The sequence below is a fragment of the Monodelphis domestica genome, chromosome 6, assembly GCF_027887165.1.
Source record: "Monodelphis domestica isolate mMonDom1 chromosome 6, mMonDom1.pri, whole genome shotgun sequence".
NCBI classification, from domain to species: domain Eukaryota; kingdom Metazoa; phylum Chordata; class Mammalia; order Didelphimorphia; family Didelphidae; genus Monodelphis; species Monodelphis domestica.
This window is the reverse complement of record NC_077232.1, coordinates 129705279-129720848: the sequence shown is the minus strand read 5'-3', so window position 1 is coordinate 129720848 and position 15570 is coordinate 129705279. Positions and strand designations below refer to the sequence as shown.

Here is a 15570-nt window from a genome sequence, read left to right as displayed (position 1 = left end):
CTTTTGACTTATGTGCTTATGCTTTTTATCTTTATGATTTCATGGCCAGCACTCTATCCACTGTACCATCCAGCTGTAATCACTGTTTTATCCTCATTCCCAGATTCTGTTTCCTGGCCACTAAAAGGTATTTTATTAGTAAAGAATTGGAAAGCGTTTAGAGGGGATCTTGGAAATAAAATATGGAAACTTCAAAGGAATCCTGGGGTCACCAGATCTGAATTTGTTTTTTTGTTCTTATAATTTTATAGTCCTGTGATGAGAAGCAAATCACCCCATCATAGCTTCAATTTTCTTTCTTTTTAAAATGTTTTTTTTAAATGAACAATATACAATTGCTTATTATGACCACGCGCAACTTCAAAAATAGATGCTCCTTAATTTTAAGTATTTTAGTGAGAAACCACCCAAATTAACAGGTTTTGCATAGAAACCTCAGATAATAAAATTTCAAAAGAAATACAACTAGATACAAAATAATTACTCAAGTTGAGGTAAGATGAAATTCTGATTTATGAGGAATTTACAGAAAGATATCAAATTTTTAAGTAGCAATGAACTTCAGGATTATACAATAACTTATACTCTAAAATATATAAAACATTGTTAAACTTACTTCACATGTCAAATATAGTCCCAAAACCTAAAGTATTAAATGATAAAAAATAAGAATTATAGACCAATATAATTTTGTTGTCTAGTGATTTCAGTTGTAACTGATAGCTTCAGTTTTTTAATCTGTAAAATGGAGATGGAGAACACTTATACTACTCAGAGATAGAGAGTGGTGATAGTGGTGGAAGGAATGTCGGACCTGGAGTCAGAAAGACCTGAATTCAAATTTGACCTCAGGAACTGATTAATTGTGTGACCCTGGGCAACTCACTTAACCTCCACTTGCCTCTTTCCTCCACTATAAATGGGGACAATAACAGCAGCTACCTCCGAGGATTGTTGTGAGGATCCAAGGAGATAATATTTGTAAAACCCTTAGCACACAGAAAGCACTTTATAAATGTTAGGCATTACAATCATCATCATCATCATTTTTAACCTTACCAGGTTGCTGAAATTATCCAATGAGGACACAAAGGTAAAGCACATAAACCATTCAGTGAAAGTGTACTACTATGATAACTGAACCAGGGTAGGGACTTAATTTATCTCCAAAGGTGGGTTTTTGGATGATAATACCTATACCATTGTACTAGTGTTTGATGTAGATCCAAATGGGTTTGTAGTTGCCAGAGAGGGCACAGGAAGAGAGAATCTCTCCTTGTACCTTGGACTATCTGATTTGGTTCAGTAATGTTTGAATCTTCATGACTCCATTTGGGGTTTTCTTGGCAAAGATACTTGAGTGGTTTGTCTTTTATTTCTCCAGCTTGTTTTACAGGTGAGGAAACTGAGGCAAACAGGGTTAAATGACTTGCCAGGGATCACATGGTTTGTAAGCATGTGAGGCTGGATTTGAATTCATCTATCTGACTCCAAGCCTGGCACTCTCTCCACTGTGCCAGCTAGCTACCCTGATTTGGTGTCTGCAAGGGTATGAACGAGGGAGAGCCTGAGTGTCTAGGGACTTGGGAAATTTTGCCTGTCTGTCTTCTCTGCTCCATGGGTACCTGCCTCCCTGTTACATTACTGCCCTGCAGTCTCCTGTGCTATAGACTGCTGCCCACAGCAGGAGTACCAAATAGGCAGCAGACAAATTTCCTTCAAGCCCTGCCAAAAGAAATGCTCCTGGGTTAAGAACACAAAAAGGTTCAAATATCTGGCTACTGAGATTTTTAAAAATAAGTTTCTGCATGTATATACACACCCACCAAAAACAAAACTCAAGTATTCCAAGGGTTCATGAGCTGGGATCATCTTTCACGGAGACACTGTGTTCTTGAACTCTTTCAATAGCTCTATTTGTTCTTATAAGGGTCACAGATTTACTTAATTGCAATTCATCTTGCAATGGTCCATCACATGCCAAAACATAACACATGAAGTAGCTTGCTTTGGGGTGGGGGAGTTGAGGGGAGGATTTAAAATAGAAGACTGGGCTTAGGTCATATTGTTAATTGTAGCAAAAGGATTGCTCCCAGATAAAAGGGTTGAATTTCACACTTAAAAATGCTAAGTAAACGTCTAGTCAAAACCACTTCAAAAGTAGTCTTATCAATCAATTATCAAAATCTGCAATCTCTTAAAAAAGGAAAAGGCTTGCTTCCAAAATCTGTTTTTAAAAAGTGCTGGGTGAGTAATCATCCACTGAAACATAATATCATCTTTCTACTGATCCTAAGTGGTAAAATTCCTCAAAAATGGAAATCCAGGCGCTCCTCTATAGGGCTGTTTATATGGCTCCCTTGGTCAGAAGCAGAGTTGCAGTAGAATCCTAGAGGATGCAACTGGACTGAGGCACTGGAAACAAGTTATGCCTGGACCCAATAGCAGACAGCCCAGTCCCCTCTCCATCAAATGATCACTTCCAGAACAAATGGAGAGATGCTATAAAAACAAGAGGGAGCCAGAAGGATGAACGTTACTATGTTTATATCCCTTGATCTATATACTTGACAAAAAAGACTGAAATTCCAAGTTAACATAAAGTTAATTCCTTTTAAGTAGTAAATTTAGCTTCCTTAAATTCTGCCTTGTCTATCTCTTCCACAAGTTAATTGTTTAAAGAATTCATCTTGTTAACTTATAGGTTAGCCTCTATATATTCATTATTAAATTAAATTATTATTAAACCACTTATGTCAACATAATCTATACTCAGCACAGATATCATAAAGTTTTTATGTTTTTACACATTTGAGTTACATTTGTAAGGGGGTATCATTAAATTTCTTTGGGTTGATTAAGTATCCTTGATAGAAATTACAGTGAACTTCCAGTGAGTATATTCCTCTACCATTTCAGCTGGGTAACTCACCATAAGTTATAAAAGGATAAAAGGATATGATTGGAGTAGGATCTGAAGTATGGTCACACAGTTATTATAGCTAAGAGGCAAGACTTGAATTCACCCTTGGAGGGTGGCTCGCTATCAACAATGCATTCCTGACTCTCATAAAACCATTAAGAAAGGAAGTATTATATGGGTTAATGCACCATACTTAGTATCTGCTTGAAACCACATTCTACTCCCCACAAATCACTATTTTTAGCAACAAATCTGGAAAGTTAACTATTTTTTTAACCAATAGAATTCTCTCTTACTCTCTCTCTCTCTCTCTCTCTCCCCAAAGTAGCACCATCACTATTCAAATATTGCATATAATTCTTTAAAGGTCCACAGTACATTTTAACAATTATGTATACTAATCAATTATAAGAGCTATGAAAACAGGCAATTTTCTTCCTAACACAAATAACTTTTTTTATTTCTATCCTTGTTACACTCAAGATGACTATGTTAATTTACACAATTGCTCTACAAATTTGGTGAATGATTCTCTTCTTTTCATAATGAAAGGACCTTAGTAGAATGATCATCTTTCTTACTGAGCTTAATCTCATGCCCACAGTGTCTAGGGAACAGATCATAAGCTTACATGAAATATGAAACTTTGAAAAGAGTTAGAATTGTATATTTTAGAAATGAATATAAGCCTTAGACAAATTTGTCTTCAATGTAGGAAGAATTATAGGGAAAAGAAGTTATGAAAAAGAAGAAATAGAATGAGTGCTAGAACGGACCTTTAAGAATATTTAATCTATCCTTCAATTTTAGAGAAAGCCAACAGAAATAAGAGATGATGGAGAGCTGGACTCAGAGCCAGAAAGAAGTCTTACCTCAGATCCATTCTGGCTATTTGTGACTATGGGTAAATCATTTAACCTCTCAAGATTTTAAACATCTAAGACTTAAATCACTGAGATAGAAGGCATCAATCTATAATGGCAAAGGAAATTCATCCCCAGGATAAGTGATATGTTCAATCCTTATTGTTTTCATTTTGCTGATGAGGAAACTGGCCTCCATATTGAGAGTTTCAAAGGACTTTGACAAGGTCACATGCCTGGTTTGTGGTAAAGTGGAAAACAGATCCCAGATCTCCTGACTCCTAGTCAGGTATTATGATGACCATTTTGTAGGTAATATCCTGTTGAAAAAAACATTCTGCATATCCAATGTAAAGAGGAAAGATAATAAATCAATTTGAACAATGTAACATTTTTAAAATTTCCTTTCCCCAATTCTCTCCCTTCATTTGCTCAAGGCTCCTGAGTTCATCCTTTCTAACTCTTCAAATGCCAATCATCCTTTTAGAACAAACAGTTTTAGAACCCAGGCATCTTGACATTAGCAGCCTTCATTCACCACCAGGGCAAAAATAAAAGGGAAACCCAATACTTTCTTTTAGTTTGAATTGTTCTTAGGGGGGAAATAGTGACAGTGACATGAATAAATGGGAAATGTATAGTTAGTCTTTCCTTCAGGGAGTCACAAATCAAAAGGAAAAGGGGAAATGAAAATTCCTCCTCTCAGAGAAGAATCCAGAAGGCAAAGGGACGAAATAAAAATTATAATACAGAAGAGCAAGGAAAAATAATTTGGGTAGAACTAGGACCCAGCACAGAGCAGCAGAGGAGCCAAAACACACAGCTCAGCTCCAAACCACTGGTCATGCCACAAGTATTACTTAGGTCAGATTTTCAGATGTTAGGACTGGGGTCAGCCCTGGGAGGTGTAAGAAAACCAAGGACTTCTCAAGCTGCAACCCCTATGGTATTAGCCAGGGTCATGGTCAATGACTCGGGCTAGGGAGCTGTTTACCAATCTCATTTTCCGCCACCACCCACAGAAATGTTCATAGTGATTCATGCCAAAACTTACATGGGAATCAAACAGAAGTAAAGTCCAAAATAATCTAAAACATGCCCTAGTAATTTCATAAGCTACATTTTTATAGAGATAGCTGTGGTAGGCTAAATGACCAGTAAATGAAAATAAAATTTATTACTTTATCCACACGATGGTATGAAAGAAAGGGGGGAGGGGGGAGATTTTGTTTCAGATTTCCTTTATGTCAAAGAAAGTGCTGTGCCACAAGAAATCTGAAGATATAACTTCATTTTGCAAACATACCCTAAAAAGGTCTGAAGAAGAATAAAGGAATAAATGGTGAAAAGAGAAGGTAAGATGTTTTCCAAAAACCCACTACAGTCAGTAGACTGTATGTCACATAAAAAAAAAAAAAAACGCATCATTCCACCCATGCCTTTAATATTAGAGCCTAACAGCATGAGTCTTTAGGCAATAGCAGAAGCTTTGCTGAAGACTGAAGCAACAGAAGGAACAGGAATACAAGAGGACCTTGGGAACAGAGGAAGTGTCATATGTATATTGCCCAATCTGGCTGACCAAAAATCACCCCATCGAAGTCACTACGCGATGTTCTAAAGTCTTGTTGATGTCAATATTTGATGGGGAAGACACTGACTCCTTTCTAATGACCACAACACTGCTTTGATCTCCAAGTCCTTTTATATATTTTACATGTGGAAATATACTATATTTTTCTAGAGGTTACTAGGAAACTTTTCTGTTATGTTGTTGTTCAGTCATTTTTTGGTCCTGTCTGACTCTGTGACTCCATTTGAGGTTTTCGTGGCAAAGATATTGAAGTGATTTGCTATTTTCCTTCTCCAGATTATTTATTTTATAGATGAAGACACTAAAATAAAGAGGATTAAGTAACTTGCCATGGGTCACATAGGTAGGTAGTGTCTGTGGCCACATTTGAACCCATGTCTTCTTGCCTCCAGGTTTGTCACTAATCACAGCACCACCTACCTACCACCCCATTTTTTCTGATATTGCATCTTTCAAATCTGCTGGTCCAGCAAAACTGAACAAATACATGCTGATCTCATCCTACACCCTTTCTTGTTCTCATTGGTACACCCTGTCCTCTGTGCCTGGAACACATTCTCTTTTCCATTTTTATCTGGTAAAATTTTTCTCTTCCTTCAAAGCTCCACTGAATGCCTCTATCTCCATGAAGCTTTTCCTGATGCCCTCTCCTACCCCAGCTGAAATGTTCCTTTCCTCATTATATTTCCTTGAATAATTTGTCTAGATCTCCTCTTCTCTTTACTACTCTAAGTTGCTTTTTTACTTCTCTATATTCATATCATAATCCCTCTGCAGACTGACATCTCCTAGAGGACAGGGGTCATCAGTTTTTGCCCCCAGCACGTCTCACTGCAACTTCCACTGGATGGACTTAGGACTTAATTAATATAGAAAACTCCCAACATGAAAAGTCCTTTCCCAAGACAGAAGAACTCTTTCTATGCTTAGAGAATTGTCCAGGGCAGAGATTTCAAAGATAGCTCAAGCCAGATTAAAATATAATTGGAAAATTCTTAACAAAATAAATAACTACAACAGAAAATAGAGAATGTTAATATACGACTTCCTAAGTCAATATGTATGTAGTTCAGATAACATTTAGTCACCCTATTTCTCTTTCAGGTCTGACACCACTAAGCTAAAGATATCACAATCTGTATGAGTCAGAAGTGGGATTAGAAACCAAGGCATCCAGAAAAAACTGTCTGTTCAGAGCTCTGCCAGAAAGAAAGCCAGGGTCCCTTACATACATATTTGTTACATTAAAATTTGAATTAGTGAAATAACAAACTAGTTCCTTCTAAACCATTTTCTTTCTGAAAAGGCTGGGTAAACCACAGTCTCCCAAGGAAGAAGACAAGCATCATTCATGCTTGTACAGAGGAGAAAATGAAGGGAACTAATGACTTTTCCAGTTATAAAAATAGGTTGATTACATGGAAATTATGGAATCTAGGGTTCTACCTACCTAGATTTCCTTAATTTTCCTTATCATTTTAAATATACATCTGCTATTTGACAAAGAAAAGCTGATAGGTTACAGAAAACTCATCTACATAGCTGCAGGATATAGAAGTGTGAACAACCATAGCATCTGTGAGTCCTGGACAATTACATAAAATGATAGCTGAGCCAAAATATTTGTCCACAAGGTAATGCCACAAAGTTCCAGTCTCCTGGTTCTTGAAAACTGTATCCTTGTAGAGAATATAGGAATAGACCATGTACTTTTCCCAAGCATTTCTAATCTTAGTCATCCATTCACCACCACACACCCACCACAGGGGGAAAAAAAAAACCAGTTAAGTCCATTTAGCAATTACTAGGTATTAGGAGGAATCTATAAAACATTTGGAAAAAGAAAATCAAATTATCTCTTTTTTTAAAGAAATTTTTTTCCCCAAGAAGAATAACTCATTAGCCTTTCAAATGCATCCCACTGAAAGGTGATAATGGAACAGCTATTTATAAAATGAAAATATCCATGCCCATGAACTGGCTTTGGTGTGGAACTATCTGAGGCAGGGGGACTAAAGGGCTTCTAAAAGTCCCTCTTCCAGGTCTGTTGTTATAGTAAACACACTTAGAAGTTTTTCACAGCCTAGTCAATAGCAATAGAGGCAAACTATAAAGAGAGTAGTGTATTCTTTCTGATGGAGAATGTACCAGGGCCAGCAGCTGCAGGGATACAGTGGTTAGGGCACTTCTCTACTAGCAGGCAAATGGACCTCAGTGACAAGCTACGCATAGTACCTGGTGAGAGGAGCATCAAGGTAGCATAAACACCAACGAAGAATTTCCATTTTAATGGGTCACTAGAACAGGCAAACTTTTTTTACAGCAACATTTTTATCGTATATTACCCACTCAGACAATGCTGAGCCACTGCCTTTCTCCCAGGGGCTGCTGAATCAGCTCACTAGGAGCAACCCTGAAGGAAGAAACTGCACACTCGAAAGTCATTTGGTAAATGGAGCACAGTGTAGGAAATATCAGTGAGGCGGAGAGAAGACAAAAATAAGTACTTAGCTTAATGAGGATCATAAAAATGAAATTTTCAGCTCTTGGAAAATGACGAGATTGCTGTTGGGACTCTAGGCTTTGCTTTAGTCCAGTTTGCAGTCAACTTGGCTAAGGAAAATTCCCTACTCATCTACATCTAATCTTTAGTTCAATCTTTAGTTATTAGGACACCTCTGCCTGGATCTTGTGAAATTCGGTTCCATAAAGAGCCTCTCTTCCATTCCTTGCTAACAGTAAATATTGACCCAGGAAGAGCAAGGGCTCAAGTGGCCGTGCTTGCCTTGGCAGCAGTAGATTCAAGCTTCTTTCCCTCTAGCCCTACTCTCCTCCATCCTTAGAGCAAAGAAAGCAGAGACATTGGAAAGGGAAGAGATTCATATAAGCAAGAAAAAGAGAAAGGATCGAAAGGGAACTACCTCAACTGAAACCACTTCTCATTTCCAGGTTACCATGTTTCCCCACATGTTCTCAAACAACATGTTGGCGAGTGGAACCAAGCCTTGTGCATACTTTTAAAACACAATAGTTGAGGCTCCCAACTTTCCAGAGAAGATGTACCTACTAGTAGAGAATGATATTTTAAAAATTGCTTATTCTGCCAGCATAATTCATTTCCTCTTTTCCTGAGGGAATTCTGCTCTCCCTTTATATGAAAGAAGAGCAAACGAAACCCAACAGACCTGAAGAAGGATGACCAGAAAAGAAGCCCTTCCAAAAGTAAGTCAAATTTGATTTTATGCCATCAGTGCCACCACCTAACATTTGATGCTGAATGTCAAAGCACAAATGATTTCCCTCCTTCCCTAACCCAGATTTCCTCTTTTAAATATTATATTTCACTCACCCCTGCAGGTTCCCAAATATATCGGCATATACCAACACAGCCACACTTGAGTGGTACCGAATGCTTCTCATGGTTTGTTCAAATTCTGTATCCAACACATTATCCAGACCTTCCTTACATTCTCTTTTCCAGAAGTAGTCATCATCATAGTAAACACACTCCTTTGGCCAAGAGCAGACTGCAGTCTGCAGACTGAGGAGCCAAAGCAGTTCTTTAGTAGTTGGAATGCTGTTGTAATAAAAGGGAACTCACTGGAGGAGAGGCTGATGACCACACCTATTGGGGAGGGAGGGGAATCTTGCTGCCTTTGAGGAATGAGAAGTAAAATCCTGGAGTGAAGTCTATATAATGGGGGTGCCGGGAAAGAAGGGAGGTGGCTCTTTATAACGTTTGGGGAAAGCAAGAGGCATCATGGGATAGTATAAAGAAGCCTAGAGAATCAAGAGATTGGGACTTTAGTTCCAGCTCTGCCAGAAAAAGAGTTTGTGTGTCCTTGGGCAAGTCACTTTAATCACTTTGGAACTTGGCTCCTGCATCTGTAAATCAGGTGTGCTGGACTAGACATCTAAGGTTCCTTAAGATTTTTTAATTCCCTGATTTTCAACTCAGCTGTAAACTTTGGGAAACCAATGATATTTACATTTGGTCATTTTATCCATGTATCCAAAATTAATTTAGTACTGAGAATTACATTTCTGCACTCATTTTTTGACATATTTTGTACTCAAGACACTATGGGACACTAGTAAAGACAGTAACAAGGGTTTAAGCTATGGAAGGTATCAGATTAACCTCCCACTTTTCTATTTTAAAAAAATCCTCTCAAAATAATACAAAATGCACTTATCCACAGCCTTAATATAAATGCATGTTGCAATTTAATTACTAAAATTATTTAACAGTTTTCACAAATCTCTATGCCCTGCTTTTTTTTTATCATTTCCTTCTGTGATTTATGATTTAGTTTAGTTTAGTTTTTTTTTTTTAAACTTGTGAGAGCAATTCTTTTCGAGTCAAAACAGCACAAGGCCTTGGGGTGCATAAATTTAAATTGTGAGAAACCTTCATTTCAATTCATAATGAAACTGAAATATTTTGTCTTGCATAAAAAACAGGGGGAAGGGCATATTTTGCATATATTTGGAAATAAGGATAGGTTGAAAATTCCTGCAGGCAGCCAGCTAATTACCAACTAGATGTCTTGCAAGTTCTTGAGAATTTGCTTGCCAAGACAAACTTCCTACAAAAACAATCTCAGCTGAAGGCAGTTTTCAGGAGAACTGCTGTTAGAACACAGCACGTTATGAGTTTTTTCATACAGTGCCTTGACTACACACTGAGGTGTTATTTGGGGAACTGTTTTTTTCCTATTGCCCAATGATAAAACTCCTTGCAAGGGCATTCTCTATGCAATACTGTAAATTAATACTCTATAGAGCTCCTTCTTTAGAATAGCTATAACTGAGAAGAGAAAAAGTCCAAGTACAGTTCAGAGTCTCGGTTTCTTTCCCCCTTCCATCCCCCCCCCCCCCCGAGATCTTAAAGGGAATGTCTATTCCTAAGGGGGAAAGTATAAGGAACTGATGTAATGTTATAAGCTCTGGTACATTCTGCTAAACAAAAGATAAGGCAGAAATAAGTAGTTTCTTTCCTCACCAAATGCCATTTTTCATGGACAGGAAGGAAAATTTAGAAAAGAAAAAACTTTTTACAGCATAGCTATATATAACCTTCCACTCCTACAGAGACAACAGAGCGAAAACAATGACCAATTCTAGGTAGAGATTCTAGATGCATTTCATATATCAATTTACAAAATGCAAACCTCTAGCCAAGTCGATTTTCCTGTGGGGAATGAACAGAAGTCCCCCAGATGAGTCTCTGGTTGGCTTCCCAAATTAAATTCTATCCAACTAATACTTGCTACATTCTAGATCCCATGCCAGTCACTGGGAATACACAGCTAAAGACCAAAAAAAGTCCTACCTTCAAGACATTTATGTTCTATAGCCCTGGCCCAGCACCAGCGAAAAGCCTTAATTTGACAGAGTCAAAGGAGAGTAAGAAGTATAAAATGAATATTAGATTTCTAATAATTACTGAGAATTAATATAACAATGATCCATTTTCTCTGCCTTTTGCCCACAAAATGGTCACTAATACTTTTGAGGTTCAATCTCTCTAATCAGGTAAATTTTCCTTCTGGTCCAAATCTTCCTAGCTATAACTCATACTGACCTCCAAAAACAATGCCTACACCTAACAGATAGACAATAAATCTGTTGACATCTCTTTGCAGATTCCCAGATTTAAATATTATCCATCCATAATCTTGCTCTTGACCTCCAGTCTCATATCACCAACTGCCTTTCGAATATCTGAAATTAGATGCTGTTTAAGCATCTCACACTCAACATATCCAAATTAGAACTCATCATTCTTCCCCAAGCCCTTCCCTCCTCTAAATTATCCTTATTACTCTCAAAGGTACCACCATCTTTCCATCACCTAGGTTCTCACCATCGTTATGATGCTCTGCTCACTTGTAGTTACTCCTCATAGCCAATGCATTGTCAAGTCCTCCTCTTCTTGCTTTTACAATACCCCTCGTACACTTATTCTTCCTTCAGGCAGCCACCCCTGTTGTACAGCCCCTCATCACCTCTGAACTACCATAAGATCCAGGTCTTCGGTTGGCATGAAGTAGAGGAAGGGAGTAGAAGATTTGGTTACCATTGAAGCTTTGATCATAAGAGTCAGAGTTCAAGAAAATACAAGACTTTAATGCTATGATTCAAAGATTCATTGGTTCAAACATTTAAAGGACCAAGCCAATAATCACAGAAGCAATAAAATTCATAGGAGGGCAGAAAAGGAATAGGAAGCTGCCTTTGTATCCTCTGAAATACTCAGAAAAGATAAAAGGAAAGGAAAATGTATTATGGCACATGGGAGTTTGACCAAGGAACAACAGTGCTAAAATATTTTAAATTATGTTTGTCTATATGTATCATGGATAATATTCATATGCATATATATATACACACACACAATGTATTCATGCATGCTCTAGTGAGCACTGGAATTTCCCCAAGCCTGTCCAACTAACTGTGGGTAGAATGCCTTTCTTTTTTGCCAATTTCTTCATTTTTTAATTCATTGTATAAATTCAGACTTTTCTAGTTATACATTATGTGGGTGGGCATATCTTACTGGGCATAGTGATCACGCTGACTAGCAATGTCAAATAAATTGAGAATTACACTATCCACAGAGCTGCTACCTAACTGGCTACAGTGCTAGGTATATCAGAAATTCCATGCTAGGTTGGGTTTTGTTTTTTTTCAGTCTGTGTAATCACATGCCTTAATGCTAGCCACCCTTCCCGCTTTGGACTAGCTTTAGGGTCAAGTTACACAGCTCAAAACTGGGCATCCTTTTTTTTTGGTGGAGGAATAATTTCTTTAATGTACCAAGAATGAGAAGAGAGAAAAATCTTTCGTTAAATTCAGCTTTAGCCAAATTGCTTCACAGGAGCTGAGCATTATCCACTGTGAGAAGGAGGCAAAATTTCCTGTGCAGCAGTCAGCACTTAGCTTCCAGTCTTTACTGGTCCCCAAAAGAAGACAGAATCAGGACCTCACATAGAAATAACATGTAAATCCATTAAATAATGCACACTGCTGTACACCCAGGCACTGCTTAGGACTTACAATTATTGTAAACAAATTTGGGGTTACACACATTTTTTTCCTGGAATTTCAGTGATTGGTAAAGGGAATAGAGAGACACACTTTATTAAGTACGTAATATGCCAGGCAGTGCTCTAAGTGTTTACAAATATTATCTCATCTGTGAGTTCTAAGAAAGTATCTCAAGTAAAGTCATAAACCATAAAGCAATTAAGATTCTCCTGTTCACATACTCTGGGGTCAGGTCTCAAAATCCTCTCTTAGGTAGGCACTTGGCAGGAATCCACTGTTTTTTGCACTTTGTAACAGGCTGCCCAGCCTCCTTCACCTTCTGTGTAAGGTGAACCCAGCAACCTGGGGAACTACTGTTGCTCAAAAGATTCCTGTCATGGAACCACATGAACACAAATATAAAACACTTTTTATACAAATGCAATGAGATTTAAATATTTGGAGAAATATTAATGGTTCATGGGTAGGCTAGCCCACTATTAAAAGACAGTCCTACCTAAACTAATATACTTATTCAATGCCATCTCAGTTAAATTACTGAACAACTATTTTATTGAACTAGAAAAATAATAACAAAATTTGTTTGGAAAACAGAAGGTCACAAATATCAAATGAAATAATGAAAAAAATGTTAAGGAAAGAGGTCTAGCAGTACCAGATTTTGAACTACATTATAAAACAGTAATTATCAAAACTATTTGGCATAGCAAAGAAATAGAAGAGTAAATCTGTTCTATATATAAAATATTACTGTTACCATGTATTTGATAAAGGTAAAAATTTAAGGCTTTGGAATAGAAATTCATTATTTGGTAAAAATTGTTGGGAAAACTGGAAAGCAATTTGGCAGAAACTAGATATAGACCAACATCTTACACCATCTACCAAGATAGGATAAAATTAATACATGATCATGACATAATATTGTATATTAAAACTACATATTTTGATAGCTTATTTTCCAACAGAATGCAGGATCCTTGATTATGGGGACTGCTTAACCTAAACTTTGAATATCCTCCAGGACCTGGCACAGTGCTCTGATAAAAGCAAGTGTTTAATAAATGTTTGTTGTACTGGATGTTTAGAAACCTATACTTTACTTGGTGAATATTTTCTTTTCAATTACTCAGTTATTTGTAAGCTTCTATGCCTTAATGTTTAAAGAAAAGATGAATAATTTTAAGTATTTCTCCTCCATTGAGCAGGACCTGTGATTTTCTTTAACATAGGGAACTCCCAGTGAGAACTCTCCCTTTCCCAATCAATGCAAATTTGCCCTGATTTTGTAATGTAAAAATTAACAAAGTCTCTGAGAAGTTAAATGATTAATTTGCCCAGGATCAAACAGTTACTGTGTGTCAGAGACAGTACTTTAACAGAGGTCTTCCTGGCCAACTCTATCCTCTATGCCATGCTAACTGTCAATGACTTTAATATTTCCTTCAAATATGTTAATGCCTCCTCAACTGTCATCATTTTTCTTGCTCTTCTCTGACCTCTGATCAACAATCAAATGACCACTGTTCTTGCTTTCATAAAGCCAATCAAATACCAACTTTACAAAGTACCCAGAGGTTTCTGGAAATTTACATTTTAGTCCTTTTCAGTGAGTCCCATTGCAAGCAATCTGTTTTGTAACTCTATCTTTTAGGTTAAAAAAATTTTGGTCACTTTTCCAAAAAATACATTCCTGAGAGGGTCAGGGTGACTAAATGGCCAAGTCTTAGGGTGATCTGAAGGAAACCAAGATTTTGTCCTCACTTCAGTTGTGTCTTTCACCAGCACCCTTTCTATTCTAATTTTGACCTGGCCCTGTGGCAGGGGCAATTCAACCAGGGCCAGATGAACTATCAGGATTAGGATAATTTTCAAGAAAGAAAGCGTTTAAAATATGGGGGAAAAGGGAGAGTGAGAGAAAGAGAAAGATGAAAAGCCTGTCTCAAAGCTAGCTGACTATCTCTCTGAAGCCAGCTTACACACAACCTCAACAAAGTGAAATTGAAATTGAATTTTCAATTTGGTCATATAAAATTAAAAACCTTCATTTAGAAAAGAGTTAAGAGAGTCCTCATTCCTACAACTGAACTGAGCTACACTAATAATCAGCAACTTCTAAATTCTCTGGATCTGAGGTCTCATGATGAAAACATGCTACATACCTTCTGACGAGAAATGATGGACTCATTCTAGAATGAGGACTGAGCAATGGTTTTTTTGGACATGGCCAATATGGAGGTCTTTGCTGCTTGACCAAATGTTTGTTTCAGGAGTTTTGTTTTCATTTCCTTCTCAGGATTTGGAAATCCAGGGGAGGAAAGGAAGAGAAGGCAGGTTTTTATTTATTGAAAAGATATCCTCTGCATCATTTGGACTAATGATAAGTGATAACATAAAGTCAGGAGATCTAGTTTCTGGTAGGAGTTTGAATAATTTCTCAAGGAAGATCTCCATTTCTCCCTGTCCTATGAAATGAGGAAATCAGATTATATGATCTCTCAACCTTTCCAAACAGCTCTAAGCTTCTAAGAGACTAAAATATCTTTTGTTTTTATAGAACTGTCCTAGAGAAAAGGCAAAATTCTGATGAAAGCCATAAAGGAAACCCTTTAGGAAGGGGTTCCACAAATATAATCAAAATCCAAAGGCTCACTTTCTGCGACCACCTTCACTACTAGAGCTGTCTCATTTGGGACAAAAAAAGGGAATTAACTCAAAAAAGGGGATTGCAGGCAAGCATTTTGAACATTCATTCTTTTCATAAGGACGCCTGGCATTTCAAGATGAAACAGTATTCAGGATGATCTTCCCTGACCACTAAACTGGGGTTCCAGTCTGTGGCTTTATTGTGCAACATTTAAGACTTGGCCCATTGGAGGAAAAGCTTTTTGCATTCTCTGGCAAGGCCAAGTCTCTATTTGAGGCTGTCTCTCTCTCTGGCCACAGTTAATAGCATCACTAACACCTAACAAAGAATTCAAGCATCTGCATGCAGCCCTTCCGCAGCTTCAGATGTCAGCAATTGTGACAGAAGAATCACAGACCCTGAACTCAGGGCTTGGCTTTCTTGCCAGGAAATGATTTTCAACTACTTTGTTTTAACACCTTCACCCCTGAATTCTTTGTAACCACAGTTC

At 37.5% G+C, this 15570-nt stretch overlaps 1 protein-coding gene across 7 annotated transcripts in view; it reads right to left on the bottom strand.

Annotated features, from left to right (window-relative positions):
* LIMCH1 (LIM and calponin homology domains 1) overlaps positions 1-15570 on the bottom strand; it is a 408610-nt gene that overhangs the window by 191303 nt on the left and 201737 nt on the right. Inside the window, exon 1 of one of the 7 annotated variants that reach the window (XM_056802569.1) lies at positions 8730-8765. The exons of the other annotated variants lie outside the window; for them this stretch is intronic. The gene's annotated coding sequence lies outside the window, so the exon portion shown is untranslated. Of the gene's footprint in view, positions 1-8729; positions 8766-15570 lie in introns of those variants that run through there. 7 annotated transcript variants of the gene reach the window in all.